Source organism: Bos grunniens, chromosome 6 (genome assembly GCF_055505025.1).
Source record: "Bos grunniens cultivar Pamir isolate PY7600 chromosome 6, Bosgru_T2T1.0, whole genome shotgun sequence".
Classification (NCBI taxonomy): Eukaryota; Metazoa; Chordata; class Mammalia; order Artiodactyla; family Bovidae; genus Bos; species Bos grunniens.
Genome location: NC_141170.1, coordinates 102310243 through 102328679, shown reverse-complemented (window position 1 = coordinate 102328679; position 18437 = coordinate 102310243). Strand labels below are relative to the sequence as shown.

The window sequence follows — 18437 nt, the reverse complement described above, 5'->3', positions numbered from 1 at the left end:
TAGACATTTTTTGTTTTTCTTCTGGAGCAGTGCCAAAACCATCATTTTTCCTTAAGCACTCTATTTCTGCTTTGTTCTCTTTGCTTTTGCCTTTTGTTTGCCGTGGTTCAGTTTGTTCAAAAACATTTGCAAGTGTTTCTTGTTTATGTATGGTTGTCTAGCATACTGACGTAAGGGGGACTGGCTTAATCAGCCTTTTGGATGTATTAACCTCTTAGGAAAATTCACTCTGCCTGATTGAATGAAACAAATCTTTGAACACCTAGACTGTTCTGTTGGTCTGTTGATGAAGATAATGCAGGATAGATTAGGTGGTAATAACGTACATTCAGCATTATCACAACCAAAATTAATTGTTTAGCAAAGACAGGATATAACTGAAGACACCTGCCAAAGATTCATAGATTTTTCAACCAGGTACCAAGACTTTAGTGCATTCATTTTAACTTTCTGTAGCATTTTGGCACACAGATTTTCTAGGATTCCATTTTGGGTAATTTTGAAACAGGAAGTTTTTATAAAGATTTTAAATTGCCTCATACATCTAAGCTCATCTAAGGTACTGGAATTTAAGTACCTTTTAGTGTCCTTTTAGAATCCTGTTGTTTTAAAGCCTGAGAAGTAATTTATGACTGTGAAAATAGAAGTGATAAATTGAAGACGGAGGTATGTGTTGCTTTTCCCCAACAGCCTGAGGGATAACAGTGGAGGTCAGACAACTTAAGTCCGTTTCTCTGTCTTTGGTTCTGTCATGTTCTTGCAGAAGGAGAGGTATTTTTTCTGAGAAGTGGAAATAAGAGTGCCAAGTGATTCCTATCTTTAAATACTGTGAAGTTTGGTTAGTTTTCTGCTCCCTTGACCAGAATTGCTTAAAATGGGAAAATCAGGTGCTTCCTGGTGGTCCAGTTTTTGGGAGTTCACCTTGCAATGCAGGGGAAATTGGTTTGATCCCTGGTCTGGGAAGATCCCACGTGCCTCAGAGCAGCTGAGCCCATGTGCCCAACTACTAAAGCCTGCAGCCCCTAGAGCCCTTGGTCTGTAACAAGAGGCCCCCACGGTGAGAAGCCCGTGGACCTTAGCCTCCGCTCACAACTAGTGAAAGCCTGTGCAGTGATGAAGCAGCCTATAAATAAATAAGTTTTTTTTAAGGGAAAATTTAATATTATGAATATACTTAACATCATGAACATCTTTCCTGCCTTGTTTTGTTTTTGTAAATAGTAATTTATTATTTTAGCATATTCTTTTTTAAATTTATTTTTTAATTGGAAGAAAATTGTTTTGCAATGTGGTGTTGGTTTCTGCTTTACAACAACACGAATCAGTCAAAATTTTGTACACATATACTCTCCCTCTTGAGTCTCCCTCCCCTCTCCCATCCCACCCCTCTAGGTCATCACAGAGCGCCAGGCTGGGCTCCCTGAGTCATAGGACAACTTTCCACTAGCTATCTGTTTTACACAGCGTGGTGTATATATGTCAATTTTACTCTCTCAATTCATCTCACTCTCTCCTTCCCCCGCTGTGCCCACAAGTCCTTCTCTACATCTGTATCTCCATTCCTTTCTGGCAAATAGGTTCATCAGTACCATTTTTCTAGATTCCATATATAAACTTTAATATATGATATTTGTTTTCTCTTTCTGACTTACTTCACTCTGTATAACAGGCTCTGGATTTGTCCACTTCGCTATCACTGACTCAAATGCATTCCTTTTAATATCTGAGTAATAGTCCACTGTATATATGTACTGCATCTTTATCCACTCATCTGTCAATGGATGACATTGACATGTCATCCAGGTTGCTCCCATGTCTTGGCTATTGTAAATAGTGTTGCAATATACTTCAGGGTACATGTGTCTTTTAGAAGTGTGATTTTCTCAGGGTAATGCCTACTAGTGAAATTGCTGGGTCTTATGGCATTACTTTGCCAACAAAAGTCCATCTAGTCAAGGCTGTGGTTTTTCCTGTGGTCATGTATGGATGTGAGAGTTGGACTGTGAAGAAAGCTGAGCGCTGAAGAATTGATGCTTTTGAACTGTGGTGTTGGAGAAGACTCTTGAGAGTCCCTTGGACTGCAAGGAGATCCAACCAGTCCATTCTAAAAGAGATCAGTCCTGGGTGTTCTTTGGAAGGACTGATGCTGAAGCTGAAACTCCAATACTTTGGCCACCTGATGCGAAGAGTTAACTCACTGGAAAAGACTCTGATGCTGGGAGGGATTGGGGGCAGGAGGAGAAGGGGACGACAGAGGATGAGATGGCTGGATGGCATCACCAACTCGATGGACATGAGTTTGAGTAAACTCCAGGAGTTGGTGATGGACAGGGAAGCCTGGCGTGCTGCGATTCATGGGGTCACAAAGAGTTGGACACGACTGAGCGACTGAACTGAACTGAACTGAATGGTAGATTTATTCCTAGATTTTTAAGAAATTTCCATACCGTTCTCCATAATGACTGTATCAGTTTGCATTCACACCAGAAATGCAGAGGGTTCCTTTTTCTCCACATCCTCTCCAGCATTTATTGTTTATAGATTTTTTGATGATGGCCATTCTGACAGGTGTGACGTGTTATCTCATTGTGGTTTTGATTTATATTTCTCTAATAGTGAGCAATGTAGAGCATCTTTTCATGTATTTATTGGCCATTCCTGCCTTGCTTTAAATACTTTGACTAATATCAGAGCTTCCTTTGCAGTCTGAAAGGTCTATGTATATGGAGAAAATATGATAGGATCATCTTTTTCCTCTTTGCTTGTTAATAATGTATTTGCCAGGCCCTTCTTCATGTCCACTAAAGAAAGAGTCTCTAAGTGTTAGAAAATATTCCTCATGATTGAAATCTCAAGAATAGGGAAATTAAATTAGACGAGAAGCTTCCTGCATGTTTTGCTTCACTTGACACACTTTGGGATTTTAATTTCTCACTTTCTTTTGATTAAAAAGACATGCTTTCTCTTGAAATTACCTGTTCATATAGAGAATTGGTAAACTTGAACTTGCAGTTCTTCTAAACACATATGCTTCATCTAGGAACACCATTAGGGAATATTTGGCTAGATCTAGTCAAGCGTCCCCTTTCATGGAAAGTGAAAGAGGAGAGTGTAAAACCTGGCTTAAAACTCAACATTAAAAAACTAAGATCATGACATCTGGTCCCATCACTTTATGGCAAATACATGGAGAAACAATGGAAACAGTGAGAGATTTTATTTTCTTGGGCTCCAAAATCACTGCAGATGGTGACTGCAGCCATGAAATTAAGACACTTACTCCTTGGAAGAAAGTTGAACAACATGCCCCAACACACACATACTGGCCATCAGCAAAGACTGGGAACTTGTTGGTTCTAGGCAGTTAAGGATATTTCTGTATAGTTATTGAAAGTGAAAGTGAAGAAAGTGAAGTCGCTCAGTCATGTCTGACTCTTTGCGATCCCCTGGACTTATGACCAACCTAGACAGCATATTAAAAAACAGAGAATTACTTTGCTGACAAAGTATTTACTTTATTATTTTACAAATAAAGTAAAGTCTATCTAGTCAAAGCTATGGTTTTTCCAGTAGTCATGAATGGATATGAGAGTTGGACTGTAAAGAAAGCTGATCACTGAAGAATTGATGCCTTTGAACTGTGGTATTGGAGAAGACTCTTGAGAGTCCCTTGGACTGCAAGGAGATCAAACCAGTCAATCTTAAGGGAGATCAACCCTGAATATTCACTGGAAGGACTGATGCTGAAGCTCCAGTATTTTGGTCATCTGATGTGAACAGACAACTCATTGGAAAAGTCCCTGATGCTGGGAAAGATTGAGGACAGAAGGAGAAGAGAGCATCGAGGATGAGATGACTGGACGGCATCACCAACCAATGAACATGAACTTGGGCAAACTCTGGGAGATAGTGAGAGACAGGGAGGCCTGACATGCTGCAGTCCATGGGGTCGCAAAGAGCAGGACATGACTAGGCAGCTGAACAACAGCAACAACTATTTCTTTAGTCTTAGTTTATATTGCCTGATGTAATTAGATCAGATAAAAAGATTAGTCATATAGTCAGAGTATCTTTTGAAACATAAAAGGTTCTATTTCTAAGAATCAATGAGAGATGAACCAACTTTGGAGTAAGTGAAAGGTTAGTCAGGCAATGATAGTTTGTGTATTCCAAGAGTGTGAAATGTTATTTCCAAATAGTTCTAGGATTTCTAGGGATAACCTGGAGGGCTTCTTGAAACCAGCTGATTCTAATTGAAGAATTTCTGATGTCACTCAATTTTTTTTTTTTTCAGGACAATTAAGAATTTTTAAAAAGTCAGGTTAATGGAGGGGAAAAAAAATCTATATCTATCTTACATAAATTACTACTCCACAAGCAAATTTTAGTAAAACAGTAATGCTAAAACTCTAAAGGATATAAAATACTTTTCCATGATTACTCAATAGTCAGTGTCAGTTATATTATTATGGGAGAGTTGATGAAGTGAATGCTAGCTAAGTCTAGTGTGTCCTAGAAGAGACATGAAATGGTCAGTAATTCTAGAAGGTTCTTTGTATTTAAGGAGACATCATTCATCAGGACATTTGTTAATTTGTAGGTAAATCTCAGTGGCATAGAAATGACCTCTAAAACATTCACATTTCTTTTACTGAGGTGAAATTTACATAAGAATAAATTAATCATTTTAATACATATAATTCAGTGGTATTATGTACATTTACAATGCTGTGAAAACAGTATATTATTTTTTTTACTAAGTGTTAAATAATAAAATCTGTGGCATTCTTAGAAATTACTTACCAAGTTAAGAGCCTTTTTAAAAGGTTTGAAATTTGTCTCTTTGCAGATCATACCTAATTGATTTTCAACCAACCAAAAGAGAAGTCAGGAAAACAGGGTTTGATATCTTATCATTGTTTTCCCTACATTTGCAAAGCTGATTCAATTGGAACTGTTAAATTGATAAATGAATAGAGAACTTAATTTGCAATTTCAAAGCTTCAGTCAAGGAATTTAATATTAAGGGTAAACAGTTGCATGATTTCACTTATATGTGAAATCTAAAAAGCAGAACAAATAAAAAAATGTATCAAAGTAGAAATAGAATCATAGATACAGAGAAGAAAGTGGTAGTTGTCAGAGAGGAGAGGGAAGGGAAATGGGTAAAGGGGATCGAGAAGTACAAACTTGGAGTTATAAAGTAAATTAGTCATGGGGATGTAATATGCAGCATAGAAAAGTTAGTCAATAATATTGTAATAACTTCATGTACTGACACATTTTAACCAGACTTATTGTGATGATCATTTGTAATGTATAAAAATATTGAATCACTATGTTGGACACCTGAAACTAGTATCCTATTGTAAGTCAATTATACTTCAGTTTTTTCAAAAAGGTAAACAGTTTCACAACAGATTCAGTGACATTTTGATGTATAGGTCATCTTGAGATCTAAAACTATTCAGATAGCAGAATAATGAAGAATGTAAATGTACGCATAATATATTTCAGTACTGAAATTTGTCATTAGATATGAAGATCCCAGTGTCAAGTTTAATTCTCATAGAACAGTTGTTTCTCCCACGTTCACTCTGGGTGCAATTTTCCTGTCTTACATAACTGTTGATTCTATTAATGATAATTATTTTAGAAACATGCTGTTAAAATAAATTGGATAGCTGCAAGAAACTTTTCACCACATCTCTATATTTCTCCTTTTCTTTCTTACCCCCTAGACTGAAATAGAACTGCTTGCTATGTAACATCCCTGGGGTTTATCCAAAGTATAAATTCCCATTTTCTTGACAGTTTAGAAATTATGACCACAGTTTTTACTCATCTCGTAAGTACCCTTAGGAGGTATTACTTGATTAACTAGACAGGAGAGAACGGCCAAAGACCTTAGAAACTTAAGAAGCCTAATAGTTTCTCATTTTAAGAATCGCAGTGGGGCTAGACAACTTTTAGAAAACTCACAGAAAAAATAGATCAAAATGTGATCATTCATAATATTGCAATGGCCTCTGTATGGCTTTACTTTCTTTATCTCAAAGTAATAATAACCAATTTTGGAAAGTAGATTAGGTAAATTAGAGACTGTATGTATTTACATTACATGTTCATTAGGCATTCATATAAAATTATTCTCAGGAACAATCAATCCAGAAACATTCATTATGTGTGAAAACCAGAAATGGCCTCTTGATCATTTATGTATTTCCACATTATCATCCATCTAATCCCATAGAGCAGCCAGTTATTATATGCTTCACATCATTTTTCATTAATATATATATTACATCCATTTTTAAAAATCCTAATTATTTAAGAAAGAAGCTGTAAGTAAAATATATAGTTCTGAGCCAAGTATTTCCCAATGATCTCAATTCAGTGTTCGTATTGATGTCTGCTTTTCTGTGTTTTGTAGACTCATTTATATTTAGCAACTCCCAACCTCAGTGACATATGTTATTCTTATGGCTTATAGTCAGAACTGTGTATGTTGCCAGTGTCATATTTTTAGATTCTAAATTCCCATGGGCAGAGATTATATTTTATTAATGCTATTTAAAATCACCTCAGGGCATAGCTCTGACATGTACTTCAATAGGTTCAATTAATATTAATCAATGAACATCTAAGTGTAGTGTAGCCTTCCATATATTTCATTACTTGATTGCTAAAATTTAATATATATTAAACTATTCAGTAATTTTCAGCTTTCTTTAATGATGGCAAGTGATCCAGTAGGAAATCATTTTGAAATGACTCTTGACCATTGACAATTGACGATTTGGATTCATTGCCAAAGCGATTCTATTCCACATTTACAAAAAAGGGTACTTTCTTTCTGTATACCAGTCTTCCCTGGTGGCTCAGATGGGCTTCCCTGGTGGCTCGAATGGTAAAGAATCTGCCTGCAATGTGAGAGACCTGGGTTTGATCCCTGGACCCTGAACATCCCCTGGAGAAGGGCATGGCAACCCACTCCAATATTCTTGCCTGGTGAATTCCATGGACAGAGGAGCCTGGTGGACTACAGTTCATAGGGTTGCAAAGAGTTGAGTCGGACATGACTGAGTGACTGATGCTTTCACTTTTCCCCCCCTGTATACAAGCGCTGTGTTGTAAGGAAAATAGGGCTTCAAAAATAGGCAGGTCTCAATTTTGGAGTGTATGTGGAAGAGAGATTGAGATTAAATTTATTTCAAAAATGTGGATATAATAATCCAAATAAATATGCTGTGATAAGAAACTTGTGGGGGAGTAATCAATTGATATATTGTGTGTTTTTGGAAAGTGAAAGTCTTTCAGTACAGACTCTTTGTGACACCATGGATTGTAGCCTGCCAGGCTCCTCTATCCATGGGATTCTCCAAGCAAGAATCCTGGAGTGGGTTGCCATTCCCTTCTTCATGGGATGTTCCTGACCCAGGGATCGAACCCAGGTCTCTTGCACTGCAGGCAGATTCTTTACCCTTCAAGCCACCGGGGAAATCTGGTGATTTTGGAGAAAGACTTCAAAGAGAAGATACATGAAAGGTGAAAATATATGAAAATATGCAAGATAGAGAAAGGAGAGAATAGAAGTGGGTGGGAAGAAGACTCAAAAAGAGTGAGAAGCATAAGTCAAGTCACAGAGGTATGAATATTTGTGAAAGGTTGAAGGCGGATGCAGCTGCACCCTAAAATGAGTGGAGGAAGGACCACAGAGGACACCGGTCAGAAATTAAAGCAAGAGGGTAAGAAGTCATTGACCGCCATGCTATGGTTGGGGCAGAGGAGGGTCACGAGGCGCCACCAGAACTTGGAAAGTGAGAGAATGACAAGACGAAACTGTGGATGAGAAATCATTATTGCAACAATATGGAGGGTGCCTTGGAACTGAGCAAGACTGACACAGGGAAATATATGATGATTTCCTGGGAAGAGAGGGAGAGCAAGTTGCAGACTCAGGACACATCTGAGTGCTGACAGATGAACAGGCATCAATGAAAGTTTCATTTTTTCTAATTTGGGCACGTGACAAGATGGTAGAATGGATATTTCCTTTGAATAAATTGATTTTGAAGTTCTTTTATGAAGGTAAGAATAAGCTACTCTTTTCCCATGTTAAGTGATAGTTAAAATTGCGAAATATGTATAAGTAAAAGCAACCTCTGTTATAATTTAAAAATATTGTTATTAAGTCTTATTTCTGTAAGTTTAATTCTTTACCCGAAAATTTTGTGGCTTAGGTTAAGAATTAAATGATCGTTAACTCATTAATCATTAAGATTTGCTCAAGTTCTAAATTCTGTGACTATAAATTTCTGTTGATCTAGTTTTTTTGAACTGAAACTTTCCCATAGTAGTACAGTGATGGGAAGACACTGTATGAAGTTCAAGTTCTTTATATTTCCTGATACCTTATCTCTACAATATTTCACTTTAATTTACACTGCCTCAGATCAGATCAGATCAGTCACTCAGTCGTGTCCGACTCTTTGCGACCCCATGAATTGCAGGATGCCAGGCCTCCCTGTCCATCACCAACTCTCGGAGTTCACTCAGACTCACGTCCATTGAGTCAGTGATGCCATCCAGCCATCTCATCCTCTGTCGTCCCCTTCTCCTCTTGCCCCCAATCCCTCCCAGCATCAGAGTCTTTTCCAATGAGTCAACTCTTCGCATGAGGTGGCCAAAGTACTGGAGTTTCAGCTTCAGCACATTCCTTCCAAAGAAATCCCAGGGCTGATCTCCTTCAGAATGGACTGGTTGGATCTCCTTGCAGTTTAAGGGACTCTCAAGAGTCTTCTCCAACACCACAGTTCAAAAGCATCAATTCTTCGGCGCTCAGCCTTCTTCACAGTCCAACTCTCACATCCATACATGACCACAGGAAAAACCATAGCCTTGACTAGGCGGACCTTTGCTGGCAAAGTAATGTCTCTGCTTTTGAATATGCTATCTAGGTTGGTCATAAACCGAGTAGGAAGTGAGGAAATTTGTCCTAACAATTACTTTAAAAAGGATTAATCTCTCCTGACCTCTGCTAAAGAAAAAATTGTTCACAATACTGTGAAAGAACAGTAAGACAAATTTTTTTCAGGGGACTTTTAGGATAGGTTATAAGAACCACTGTGATGGAGTTTTGCAGCGGGGGCAGTGGGGAGAGAAGTTGGAGTCAGCTCCAAATACAACAAGGACAAGTGGGGACTTGTAGCCAAAGAGTAGGCTGGGGATCAGCAGACGAAAATTACTAAGAGGAAACCTCAGGCTTAAGACTAGTTCTGGTTACAGTGAACTAACAGGATTCTTGCTGAAGGCGGGCCTGAGGGATCACACATCACCTGGTCAATCAGATATTGAAGGTGATCATAGAGGTTCTGGTTAAACCAACTTAATAAGATTCTCACTAATATTGGATAACACAGAGAAGAACATGGAAGCCCAGAAGTTGAGGACTAGTTGAAAAAGAGATCAGAGGAGCTTGACTTAAGTTTGGCCATGAAGAGAATCTTCATCATATCTTAGCTTGGAGATCTTGACCATCTGCTATCTGCTATGATAAAAATAACTTCTCTTAACCTGGGTAATCTTTCAAGCGGTTCATTAATAGAGGTAACACATTCTCATTTTAAGACTGATTTTTAGATATACAAATAGAAATACTCTACTGTATTTTCAATCGATTATCAGTACAAATCCAAAATAGTATAAAGGCGGGGGGTAACACCCTGATTACAAATATCAATACTTTCTGCAAGTAGACATTTGAAAAATAGTTTCTCCTGAACTGATTTTCCTAGCCCAGGGTTCAGAGGAGTGAGCAGTCCCTTGGGGTCATGTGCAGGCTCAAAGTGAGGAAAGTGAAACCTCTTTTTCTAGTGCTAGCGAGTCTATGATGGAGAAGCCTTGTGCTTAAGTCAGGACTCCTTAGGTGGAAAAAGAGGACCAGATTTCATGATGTAGTGTTAATCTGAAGTATGTTTGCAATTTAGAAGTCTGCATGTAAGTTCGTTCATCATGGGGCATTTAAAACTGAATAACAAGCTGAGATGTCGACTGGGATTAAAATTAGGAAAATGCAGGCAAGAAATGCAAATGCTGCGAAGGCATGCAAATGTTGTGAAGGATTTCTGAGTTATTTTACTCCTTCTCTCGCCATGACCTACACTAATACGAGAATAATGTGATCCTGTCTTGGCCCACACAGTTCGGGATTTAACACAGTTTTCTTGGTCCTCATTCCAATCCATGTCAGGCCCCTGTGAAGTTCTTTATTTCCGGTATAAACACAGGTTTGGTCTGAAGACATTAGCAGGTTCCAGAGACACATTGGCTTGAGCTTCTCAAGCCCAGTAGTTATACAAGTATAAAATTTGGAGGTCATTAATTGAAATGAAATAATGGGAAATGAGAAAAGGAAACTCCGTATTCTGTAAGAGTGGAAACCTACTTCTGTGTCCTGAAGGGAAATCGCTGCAGGGGGACATGGACTGCATCACGACTGCCTCTTGACAGCTTCACCTTGGAGAGACACAAATTAAATCCTTTCAGTTGCTGTTTTGAAGCTAAAAGTGTTTGACCGGTTCAGCCCCTGAATGGTGTTTAAGGAATAAAGAGAAAAGAGCAGGAAGTTCTAATTGGCAAATTACTCCTTGTTATTTAGTTTGGCTTCCAAGTTGGAAATTCCAATAATGAGGAGCTTTGTGGGACTTGCCCTTGAGGAGAACCAGGGGGCTTTTTGTTCAATTACTATTTAATGTGAAGATATTCAAGAAACATATTGTAGCATTTAAGCCATCACTTTCTATTAAACAAACATTGTCATATAATGATTTTTAAATCTCTCTTCATAGATGCTTTTATGATTCTGAACCATCTAAGTGAAGTGTAAATTGCAAAGAAGACATAAATGGATTTTTCTTGTTATGTAGTATTTATAGAGGTGATATTACTTAATGACAGTTTCTCAAAAATGTTAGAAAATATATGTTTACCTAATAGTTACCTAGACTTCTTCATCATGGTTATTCTAATCTTGATTAGAATTAAAAAAAAAAAAATTCTAAAGATTTCTTCAGAGTCATTCTAAACTGACCTTACAGCAAGTTGAACATTTCCTTTTGATGCTAATATTTCTGAATGTTAATGAATAATTTATTTGATTGTTTACTTAATAAGCTACAGAAGCTTTTTTAACATTAATTTTGACTTACACACAAATGGTTTTAAAAAATGGGGTTCAATCTGCAGAATTACCTCATAGACTAATTAGCATTACTCTAGAATGGAGGATTATTTCATATTTGGAAGTATATCATAGTGGTTAAAAAGAATATTTTTCATTTTCTACTTTGATGGTACCTCTGAACTTCAATATTTGACCTTATCAAAAGTTATAAAAGGAATGATGAAAAAGATTAGAGTTTTGCTCAATGAATGCAATTTTAAGAATAAATGATTATGTGTAATTTTTCATTAATCTTCAGAAGATGGCCACATCATTTAGATAAATAACAACTAAGGTTTTAGTTTTATTGCTTGGATTTTAAATTTTAATATTATTGGATTTTAAAGGAGAAAGTGACCTTTCCTTTCTTGATTATTGGAATTTTTTGTCTTCGTTTAATAGTTTGTTACTTGGCTAAACGATTTTATGACATCAGTGTTACTTGAAACAATCGTGCAGTTGAAATGACTGTGAATTAATTACCAGTTTCCTTTTTACAATTAAATGTCTCACACAGGAACAATTCATATAATGCTTTTGGAAATGCTAATGGTTCCTCAGGTACTAATCTTGCTGTGTTTCTGAATACTTATAGAATTGTGTCTCCTGAGTGGGTCAGGGACTGATGCTATGTTGTGAAGAGCTACACTGAGGTGTCAAGCTGGTAAATGGAATAGTTTTCTGATGAGGTGTGCGTCTGAAACTTCTTCCCTAACGAGTTTGTTTTCACTGATCAAACAGAATGAAATTGCCTTTTTTTTTTTTCCAGTGTTTTATAAAATTTCTCTAAATTGGAGCTTATATCTGAAAGTTGTGAAAACAATTGAAAATGCTCCGTCTTTGAGATGCACAGAGGACAAACTTCTTGATTAAGGGATTCAACTCTTTTATTTTGATGGAAAGTTATCCTAAGCACTCTACAGATTATTTTGAGAGCCCATTGAATTTGATGTAGTGTGACAAGCTGTGATTTGGGAGCTGGTGCAAAAGAGGCAGGCACCATGTCATTAATATGTATGTATGACTGGCAGAGCAGATCAAATTTTTCCCTATAATCTGATGGAATATAATGTGATTAGACTTCCCTTTTATAATCCCTTTAGACTACCTTTTTTGGGGGGTAGTAGTTTGAGAATCGGAGAAGGCAATGGCAACCCACTCCAGTACTTTTGCCTGGAAAATCCCATGGGTGGAGGAGCCTGGTAGCCTGTAGTCCATGGGGTCGCTAAGAGTTAGACACAACTGAAGCGACTTAGCAGCAGCAGCAGCAGTTTGAGAATGGGTTGGGAGGCAACGGACTCTAGGTACGGAAATAAATAGGGCATTGCCAGTGGTCTCAGAGCTTCCCAGGTGGCTCAGTAAAGAATCTGCCTGTCATGCAGGAGGTGCAGGAGACGTGAGTTCAGTCCCTGGGTCAGGAAGATCCCCTGGAGTAGGCAATGGCAATCCACTCCAGTATTCTTGCCAGGAAAATTCCAGGAGGAGCCTGGCGGGCTACAGTCCATAGACACGACTGAGTGACTCAGCATGCCCACATGCCAGTGGTCTAGACTGGAGATGATAGAGGCCTGAATTAAAGCAGTGAACCAGAAGGGGGATTTTTAAGAAATTGATCAGGTTGATTGTTGACTGATTAATGTGATTATTGAGGTGGAAGTTTTACACAGGGTATTGAACTTTAGACTAGAATTTTGTAGCAGAAATTGTTATTTGTTTATTGGGAACCCCCCACCCCTCAACTGAGCAGATTATCAGTAGCTCCAGAGTGCTTCTGGGACAACAGAGTCAGGACTTATAAATGAAGTAAGGAATTTACATTGTTCTCTTTGGTCAGCCAAAGACATACTTGACCTGTTCTTGTATCAGTACATTCTCTCTCCCGCCCTGCCCGCCCCCACCCCCATCTTCCATACAAAGGAGATCTTATTCTAAGAATCTGTAAAAATCCCTTACAATGTATAGCAATCTAATTTTATAAGAACACTTAAAATGCATCAAAGTCTTTTTGTTTGTATAACATGCAATGCTCATTTTTGCCTCATAAAAGTTTAATATTAATAGATATGACTTTGAAAAAGAAATTGTTATTTGTTTAAATATTTGTTTTCCTGGATGGATCTAGGTTATTCTTTCAGGCTTATTGTGACAGTTTTATAGAATATCTAAATTTGCAAGTAGAGATATGTTTTATATTTTCTCCTTAAAATCCTTTAACATATTCTCATTCCATTAGGTTAATGCTCAACCCAATTTTTAAACATAGTATATTAGCTATCTTCTGCTGTATTAGCAAACTACTCCAAAACTTAGCGGCTGGAAGCAACACACATTTATTATCCCACAGTTTCTCTGGGTCAGGTGTTAAGGAGTGGGTAATACTGACTTCCTGGTGGCTCAGCAGTAAGGAATCCACCTGCCAATGCAGGAGACATGGATTCGATCCCTGGGTTGGGAAGATACCTTGGAGAAGATGATGGTAACCCACTCCAGTATTCTTGCCTGGGAAATTCCATGGACAGAGGAGCCTGGTGGGCTACAAGTCCATGGAGTCACAGAGAGTCAGACGTGACTTAATGACTGAGCACACACACATATATAGTACTAACTTCATGGTCTCTCACAAAGCTGCAGTCAAGGTGTCAGCCAGAACTGCAGTCATCTCAAGGCACAACTTGGAAAGAATTTGCTTCCGGGCTTACTCATGTGAAGCTCAGAGGACATGTGGGCTCCAAAGGACTGCCTCGTGATATGTCACTTGGCTTCTCCCAGAGTGAGAGATGAATGAGTTGTCCAGAAGGAGAGGCAACACCCATACCAGAAGCCACAGTCTTTGAATAACCTCATCGTGGAAGTGACAGCCCATCCCTTTTGCTGTACAGGCATGTCTCATTGTATTGTGTTTCAAGATCTTTTATTTTTCACAAATTGAAGGCTTGTGGCAACCCTGCAACAAGCAAGTCTTATCAGTGTCATTGTCCCGATAGCATTTGCTTATTTTGTGTCTGAGTCATGTTCTGATAATTCTCACGATATTTCAAACCCTCCACCAGCAACAAGATTACAATTCACTGAAGGCTCAGGTGGTGGCTAGTTTTTTTTTTAGAAATAAAGTATTTTTAAGTGAAGATTTGTACGTTGTTTTTTTAGAGGTAATGCTCTTACACAGTCAATGCACTACAGAATAGCGTAAACATAACCTTTACATATGTTGAGAAACCAAAATTTTGTGTGACTTGCTTTATTGCGTGTTTGCTTTATTGAGGTGTTCTGGAACCGAACCTGCAGTATCTTTGAACTATGCCTGTAAGCTATTAATTAGGAGCGAGGCAATAATTCAGCCCACACTCCAGAACCAAAGGCTACACAAGCCAGGGATCCCTGTGGCTTTCTCAGAGGCCGCCTACCACACGTGGCTGACATCATCTGGACCCTAACTACCCAACTCTCCAGTTTCATGCCTTGCCAGGTTTCCACTCACACTAGACTCCAGCCAAGTCAAACTTCCTTCAGCTCCTGAAATGCTCCATGCTCTCGCTTGCTTGCAGACTTTCCCCTCTTCACTTGGCTAACTCACACGTGTCCTGTAGATTCCAGCTCATGTACCCTTCCTCAGGAAGCATTTCCTCACTGTGTTTTCTCAGTCCCCTCAATTTCCTAAAAGCTCGGACACGACTGAGCGACTGAACTGAACTGAACTGAACTTCTTCAAGTTTAGCATGTGTCAGATTTAAGATTCTTGCTTTTTAATAGTGTGCCTTTTCTACCAACCGTAAGCTATATCCTTAACACAAAGGCTTCTCCCTGGCACAATACTAGATACTTATTAATATTTGTTGAATGAATAGCTGAATGAATACCATAAAGTGTGGTCAGTGTGATCAACAAGCTTATTTTGTTGCTGTTGTTGTTCAGGTGCTCAGTCGTGTCTGGCTCTTTGCGATCCCATGGATTTTGGACTTCAGCACACCAGGCTATCCTGTCCTTCACTGTCTCTGGAGTTTGCTCAAACACATGTCCATTGAGTCGATGATGCTATTCAACCGTTTCATCTTCTGTTGCCCCCTTCCCCTCCTGCCCTCAATCTTTCCCAGCATCAGGATCTTTTCCAATGAAAAAGAAGTGCAAAATGGTTGTCTGAGGAGGCCTTACAAATAGCTTAGAGAAAAAGAGAAGCAAAAGGCAAAGGAGATAAGGAAAGATATACCCATGTGAATACAGAGTCCCAACAAGTTTATAGTGTCATAAATGTGGATCAGAGAGCCACTGCGTATAACAGCCTCTGAATACTTTTTATTGACCTACGTCCCAAGTTTGTTGCTTTAAAAAAGCCAATTTCTATTTTATATAATGTTCTCTATTTTCTCCTCCCAGTTTTATGACTATGCTACAGATTGAGTTTGGAGTTAAGAGAGTAAGAGTAAGGAAAAAAGCTCTGTTTAAGCAAAGCTTCAATTGTTTGGCAGAAACCAGACCTTGTTTTGACTTAAACTGTCCTCACTTTTTTTCAAAGTTGATAGCAGGCAATGCCAAGAATCAAAACGGATTTAGTTTGAGTATATTACTTTCAGTCTAGGTGGAGTCATAAGTGGTTTTAAAATTTTTGCATTGAAAATGTGGACATAATAGTTTGTATTTTCTGGCTTCACAGTTGGGGCAACTTTACGTGATTATGCATTTCTTTTCAGTTAAAATGAGAACAAATCCTTTTTAGTGAGTAAACACAAAAATGAAGCAGAGCGGAGAGAAATAATTAATGTATTTTAACTTCTTCAAAGAGTAGACTCTTTGTGTCTTAGTCATTTCCACACTTCCAACTCCTCAGTCCCATATAACGTGTCTCCTATCTCTGTGTCTTTGTGGAATTTCTTCTGGCAAAGCTTACGAAACTGACTTACTGCCCAAAGCAGGGGGTTCCCGGCGTTTATCTAGTGGAACCTTTCTACTGCATTGCACTCTTGATTACTGCCTCTTTTTTGAAACTCTTCTCACTTGGAGGTTTCAGAATAGGACTCTGCTGGTGGCGGTGGTGGTTCTCCTCTTTCTTCTCTTCCTTTTTCTTCATCACTTTTTTTTTTTTTCCTTGCAGTTTCTTCTCAGCTGTCTTCTGGAGCTCCTCTTTTCCCACTCCCTAAGGAGGGCTCTACAGCTTCTATTTGGACCCTCCAATTCTTCTTGGTCTACAAGAAATTCCTTTACTTGTATTTTATCTGTCACTTATATCTTGATGACTTTAAGTTTCCAGCTCAGACTTCTTCCCCAGGCCTCAGACTTTTATTTCCCTCTGTTAACCTTTTGGGGCTTCCCTGAGGGCTCAGATGGTAAAGCGTCTGCCTGCAATGCAGGAAACTGGGGTTTGATCCCTGAGTCAGGAAGATACCCTGAAGAAGGAAATGGCAACCCACTCCAGACTCTTGCCTGGAAAATTCCATGGATAGAGGAGCCTGGTGGGCTACAGTCCATGGGGTTGCAAAGACTGAGCGACTTCACTTTTCTTAAAACTTTTAACCTTTTTACCTAAATGTTCTGCAAGCACTTCAGACTCTGAAACTTGCTTCTTCTTTGTACCCTCTCGTGCATCTCAAGAGGCTCTGTCATCTCACTGATGGCTCTGTCATGCATGCAGTTCACACAGTGATTCTAGATTTTATTGTCCACTCTCCCATGCAATGATTTAATTACTAAGTCCAGGTGATTTTATTATTACCTTCTAAATATACGGTTTTCAACCTTTTTCTCCTTTAAACACCTGAGAGCTATGACAGACTTATAGATGTCATTAACAGTGGGTCACAATGTCAGTGATTCTTATTGGAAATAAGGGTACACTCCTTAGGGGAAATCCTTAGAGGGAGTGGAGGGGCCATGGGTGGTCTGAAACAAGCCTCTTCATGATTCTTATAGCCTTCAGAGATTGAGAATTGGTGTCCTAACTTCTGTGAGAATCAGATGCTCTCTAGCTGGCAGATGCTTCTGATTTAGTGGTAACCTTTATCCCAGTTCTCTGCTTGATGACTGGAATATTGTTTCACCTTCAGTCTAATCTATCTTTTACATAATTACCTGAGTGATTATCTAATATAAAAACCTATTATCTCCACTTGAGACTTCTAAAGATTCACCATTACCCATAAGTAGTTCTATAGTCTGGCCTTTGTCTTCCTTCCCAGTTCTCTGCCTTTTGTTTAGTTCACAGTTCCATGGAACTCATCTTTTCTGAGTATCCCCTTCCTCTGTCTGAGGTAGTGTTTTCTTTGTTTTTTATTTGACTGACAGTTGTCCATCATTTAATACTCATTTCTTCCAAGAAACATTTCCTGACCCCCATCGCTCGCCCCACAGTCCTCCCCAGATCAGTGTGTTCTAAGTGTTCCACATGTGCACGTAGAATTTTGTGAAAATTGAAATAATTGCATGTGCACATGTTTACTGTTATTATGTGTTTTTATTTTCTTTCCATTTACTGAGAATATTTTGAGGTTGAGGACCATGTCTCATTCATCTTTGTCTCTAGTGTGTCTATGGTTTTTTTGTATGTTTATAAATGTTTGTGGAAGAGAAAGGTGAATTAATAGATTTAAGCAGTTTATCCATTTCTTTCACTTAAATATTTTTATTGCATACCTACTGTGTGACAGTCATCACTCTGTACACAGATTGCTGTAGTAAAAACTTTTTATAAAAGTTAAAAAATTCCTGCCCCCATAGGTTATTTTGCTAATATGGGTTGATATAATAGCTGTTGATAGTTACGTGAACATTTTGATAAACATTCAACAAGTTAGGCTTTTTCTTGGTGAATGAATGAATCTCTGCTAAGTATTTTTCAAATTTGTACTTTGGATATTTCTTCCTCCAACATTTCCTCCTGGGGAAACATTTATTAGGTAGAATTATGAAAAAAAACCTATAAATCACAAATTAACCATAGTGAATACTAAAAAGTATTGGACAATAGTAGAAAATAATATCAAAATAAGATCTTGTGTTTCAGTTAAATTTTAACTTCTGTTACTTGGCCCACAACACTAAATGTTTCTTTAATATTATTACAAAATATGTTATTTCTCCAATACTTGGAAAAATTGAAATTGTAAAATTAGTTTCACTACAGACATTTCTTACTAAATATCATGTCCAGAAAGAGGAATTATATCTTATCTTTAAAACTAGGAGTGTAGAAAAAAGGTCTCTAGCTCTAGTCTAGTGGTAGTAA

General features: G+C 38.1%; 1 protein-coding gene across 1 annotated transcript in view; it reads left to right on the top strand.

The window, feature by feature from the left end:
- The window catches only part of COL25A1 (collagen type XXV alpha 1 chain), a 503765-nt gene that overhangs the window by 149797 nt on the left and 335531 nt on the right, over positions 1-18437 (top strand). The gene's annotated exons all lie outside the window — the stretch shown is intronic.